Consider the following 6,000-nt stretch of genomic DNA (forward strand, 5'->3'; position numbering starts at 1 on the left):
TAATTTATTAAGGGTTGGCCAAGGGGCTGACCGAGCAAGCCCAAACCCAATTCGGTTGGGTCAAGTGGACCACCCAAGTCTAAGTTAATTGGGTTAATATTGACCCAAATCCACCACCTCACCGGGTCAAGTCTATGACCCGGGTTCATCCCCCAATCCCCAATTCAATTTTGGGAAATCCTAAATCACGCGCAGAGAGAAAACATGGTGAATCAAAGCATAATTTCAATCAGAACTTTCTATTTTCATGCACAAGTACATTACACGATACAATCTAGACTAGGTATATGATCAGAATCCAAAAATTTAAAGTCTCTAAATCAGATCGATAACAATCAGATTGCATGTTTCCCTGATCACAACAATCTAATACATAATTTTCTAAAACACATCAATCAGAATTAAAATCAAAACCTAATTCTAATCCTATAAGTACCTAAATCTAGAAACATAATAAGGACGGAAAAAATTGAGAACCCTAAGCACTATTACCTTTGTAATTCCCAGCCTTTCATCAAAGCTCCAATTAAGTAGTAATTAGGGTTTCATATCGAAACCCTAATTCCTTCGAGCTAAACCATCTTCACGAGTCTAGGACCTCACACAGAAAGAGAAGAAAAAGAAGTTAGGAACATAAGAAAAGACAAACCAGATAAAAGCATAAGATAATTAGAAATCAAAGTTTTTACCTTTGAGACTGAAGAACGCCTTTTCTCTGTAGGTTGGTTGAATCTCTTAATCTATGTTATTGTTTGTTTATGATGTTATAATTGTTATTTTGGGTTTGATGATTGGGGTTAAGGGATTTAGGGTTTTATGTTGTGCCATTTGATTTGTGTGTTTTGATGTTTGATCGAGGTGGATGGGATCAGGATCTGTGATTTGGTGAAGGTTTGGGTTGATTCTAGGTAGGTTTAAGTTGGATCTGGATTAGGTTTAGATTTGGGTTGAAGTAAGAAAATGAAGATTCATCTTCTTCAGGGTTAGGGTTCTTGACTGTGAGGTTAGGGTTCATTTGGGTACGTTGAAGAGGGTTATGGTTCTTGAAGTTGGGGGTTAGGGTTCATCAAGCTGGGGTTAGGGTTCATATGATTGAAGGTTATGGCAAGGTGTTCATCACACAGATGAACATCGATTGAAGATCCCAATTGAACTTTAGCCGGAGATCTGGAAATCGCGGCATTACAGGGTGGTCGGAGTTAGGGGTTTCTAAAGAGAGTAGAGAGAGAGAGAAGAGAGCAAAGAGAGGAAGAGAGAGAAAGGAATTGGAGAAATGAAATAATTATGAAGGAAACACGCTTATATACTCCCTCCGCGTCCCCCTTGATCTGTCACACGTGGCATTCCCCAAAGTCTTCAGAATAGTTTACTTTGACTTATCCTATGAGTCCAAGCGCACCATGGTCCCCTGGTTGAGTCTGAATCTCAGACATCCATTTCGCTTACTTCTCTAGGTCTCCTCATTCAACGCGTGTTAGGAGAGCAAGTTTTTATGGCTTATGGTTTCTATTTTTTATGTTTGAAGTTTGGTTTTTGCTACATATTTTGTTCAAAGAAAGGAAGTGTAAATAAAGATGGATAAGTGTTGAACCAATACAATATTTAGGCTTAATAATGGGTAAAATAAAATATTAAGTAGGTATTTATAGTCATTGGTTTGGTTCATCGGTTTGGCGGTTCCTAAAAACTAAAACCGAGAACCAAACCAAACCACTTCGATTTTTATTGGTTTGATTCGGTTTTTGAACCGAACCAAAAATAATCAATTTGTTTTCGATTTGATTTGGATTGTTGGTTTAAATGATTTTTTCTGATCTGCTTACACCCCTACCCTAAGTGATGGAAAATATCTACCACATGAAAACTAACAAATTGTGTACTATTATTTGATATGATAATTATGGATAGGCAAAACCTACATATAATTCGCTATAAATAGAAACTCCAAATTCTCTTTGTCGTGATTCTGGATACGGAATCCGCCTTTATCCACCATATGAAATACTTCATCCCGAAGCTTAGGAACTTCACTTTCCTTGAATCCAAAGAGAAATGCTCTAGGATGTCCTCACTTCAATGGAAAAAAATAGCCATGTCGATGTTAATGAGTGTAGAGTCTCAACTAATGTGTGATATAGATTGGAATTGTTGTTGAACTTGTCACACTTTCTAACAAACTTTGTGCTATCTTTCATCAGGACTGTCCATTAGTACCCTACCTTTAAAAGCTCTTGGGAGAAAGATCGCCCTCTTTGGTGGACTTATGCAAGGACCAAGGCGGTCTTGTCCTCCCATGCATCTTAGCAAAGGGGGGATTTTCCCATTTTATAAAAAATTCCGGACACCGGTATATATTTTGGTTCTAGTTTTCGGATCTTCTTTGCCTCCCCCTGCCTGAAGGTGTCTCGTATGTAGTTAGATAATGTATTATGGGTGCCATCCAACCAGGGTGTTGGATGACCTTGATGGCGTTGATTTCCTCTATTTCAATACTGAGGCCAACTAAAGTTTCTTGTATTACTGTTTGGTTATTATAACCGAATTTCTTGCTGCTAACAAGCTCTGAAGATTTGCTCGAGAGTTTTGTTCCGTGGGCACATATGTTACTTTGAATAATTTGAAACGATTAGATAATTATGGACACAATGTACAAATATTATGTCACAGAAAATTATAATACCGTAGGATACTCCAACCATAATTTACATAATAATAAATTACAATTACATTGAACAATAATAATTTATATTAATAATAAGACATCGATACGATATAACTATTATAAATATAAAATTATTATAATTAAAATATATATAATTATTTTACTAAACTTAATTTATATAATTATACCCACAATAGGTGAGTTACAATCATGCAAGATTGATTAAATTAAATTTTAAATAATTTTTTTTTATAATAACATATGAGATTATAGTTACACACACTAAGAGTTATTATTTAATTATTGAGAATAAAACTCAGATTTCAAATATACTCGTAAGACTATATTTTTATTTATTTATTTGAGTATATATAATAAAAAATCAATTTATAAAAATAAATAGAGAAATTCAATTTTAAAATATTCTGGAAAATAATAACATTTAATTTACATATAATTTTACAATTTTAATTTTTAAAAGTAAGTGATAATATTTTAAGAAATTCTTCCTTATATGCAATTATATAACAAGTCATATGAGATTCTAAAATAATCAAATTAAGGCTAACTTTGAAGAAAATTTGACTTTCACCTTTGTAAATAGAGTCAATAAATCTTTAATGATTTTTGAAGTATCACAAGAATTTATATAACATTATCTCAACAATTAATGACTTTTGAAATATCACAAGAACTTGTATAATATTATCTCAACAATTTAAAAATAAAAAATAAATCCTTATATCAAAATATAAAATTTTAGTTATAAATTTAAAAAATCAGCACTCATAGATTAGAAGGGAATACTCAAAAATACCTTAGAAAATTTGTATAATAAATCCAATCTATGGATTAGAAAGGAACATACTGATTCATCATTCAATTCAAGGATTGTATGAAATTAAATTAAATTTAATAATCTCACATCAATAATAATGATGTAAAAAAACGTAGGATCACTATATATAGAATTAACCATTTAAGAAATAGCCATGACATATGTAACATACAGGAAGAATAGAATAAATCCCCAAGTTCAAATTCTTAATATGTATCAAAAATAAAATTCAGATATTAAGGTTCATACAATTTTATAAAATAGCATATAGTAAGACTTGTGTTAATAAATACACATGAATTATATACCTCCATAAATCAATAATATATTATTACCATCAATTTATTCACCCACTTAAAATAAAATAAATTATTATTCATGTACCAATTATAGAAAATAGTACGGGTACAAATGAGATCATAATTTTTATTTCAAAACTGTAAAGTATTAAATTGATTGATGAGCTCGCACAAATTTAAATCCACCACTTTTGCAAGTTAAAAAGAGATTAGAAATAAATCAATGTCGTAAATTCAGTGATAATCTCAAACCGAAAAGAAAAAAAAACATTACAAAGTTGTGAGCAAAAGTATAAAACTTTAAACAACCGAATAATATAATCATACATTAATATTCTATTGAGGACTCTGACAAAATATGATTTATCAAAAAAACAATGAGAATAATCAAAATCTTTGCAACATTGAAGGAAATAAAAATATGATCATGCCAATTATTAATCATAATGAATAAAGAAAATCTGAAAATTTTGGATGTCGGTAACTTAATAGTAGAATTTTACAATAATAAACTTGTGATTCACCGTGAAATTGTGGGATTTACCATAAAATTGGTCATATGCGTTAGAAAATGCCCAAATGTCGCAAGTTCGCCTAGATGATTATATTTGTTTTTTTAATTCAATTTTTAGTCAAGTTCTTAATTATCATATGTAATATCTTTGGCCAAAGACTAAGAAAAATATTTATTAAAACTTTTGGTTACAAAGTTGATTCTAACATGCATCTTAATAAACTAATCAACAACAATAAATACCAAGTGGAGTGGATCTTTAACACCTCAATTTACTTCTCTTCTATGGATTTCAAACATGTGATAGACATCAAAATCATCTTTAATATGATGCAAATGATATCGGTATATACCATGGGCTATCATCCGTCGGAGTTATATATGAATAATAATATTATACTTTCCTTTCCTTTCTACGTCGATCACCTAATTGTCGAAAACTCGTGTTGATGGTTGTAATAAGTGTTCTAAAATTCCAATGCAAATCTAGACAAACACTCTTTTTCTTCTCATGCTCATAAAACACAATAGCTCATCCAAACATGGTTAGATATGATATATGTTATTTGAGATGAATAATGTTTATTCTAATATACTATTTATAGAAAATCACCACACAAATCAATAGACTTTCATTGAACATTGGTATATTGCCAAAGACACCATCTGCCGATGGATGTTATATATGATTAAAAAATTTATTAAATTAAATAATTATTATAATTAAATTAAATAGTTAATATAATAATTCTAAAAAATTGTTAAAAAATGTTGAATTAAAAAAATTATTTTATTATTAAAATATTTAATATTCTGGTAATTTAAAAACCATTTTAAATTATTAAATTAAAAAAAACAAAAAAAATTAAAATACATGGGCCAATAGATGACTTAGATCACAAATCCTTAAAAGGTACCTTCAATTATAGTCGTTTGATTAAGATCAAATTATAGATATTTTAATTTGATATTTAAAATTGTAAATAAAAATTAAAATATGTACTTTAAGATTAGATCTTGGAATTTTTTACCCAAATACCTTTGTTTTTCAAAAAAAATAATCCAAAATAACCTTGTTTTAAAAAAAATCCATTCTACCCCACTTCGAAGAGGAGGCGCCAAATGAATTGGCGCCTGCTCTTAAACTTAGAGAGGAGGCGCCAATTGGATTGGCTAGTGCTCCTTGTATTGTCAATCCAATTGACGCATATGTGTTAAGATTTAAAGAAGGCGCCAATTGTTCTGGCACCTGTGTGTGTTTTATAATTTTTTTACTAACATTGTACATGATAGATAAAGTCGAAATCGGACCAATTCATATTAATATTAATATCCGTTTACACAAAAAAGACTAATGTCGATGACCAGGATCACCTAACCGACCTCCGGTCCCACATCCCCTAGCTACCCGAACTCGTGACCCTAACCCACGTTGATGATTCACCCTAGGTGTTTGAGTATCTGAGGGCCCAGGAACATCACCATCAATTGCAGGAGATTGCCTTAGATAGTTAGATAAATCAGCGTAGTCTTGTGTATGCATCGAAGGGGTACCGCCATAGCTGAGTTCATGACCCATGTCAGAGTAGTTGGGTTGTGTTTGAGTTGTTGGAGGGCGACCGAGATGATTGAAGGGAGACATTGGTATGAATGTTGCGTCGAGGAAAGGTTGAAATGCTTGTTGTGG

The sequence above is a fragment of the Lathyrus oleraceus genome, chromosome 3, assembly GCF_024323335.1.
Source record: "Lathyrus oleraceus cultivar Zhongwan6 chromosome 3, CAAS_Psat_ZW6_1.0, whole genome shotgun sequence".
Classification (NCBI taxonomy): Eukaryota; Viridiplantae; Streptophyta; class Magnoliopsida; order Fabales; family Fabaceae; genus Lathyrus; species Lathyrus oleraceus.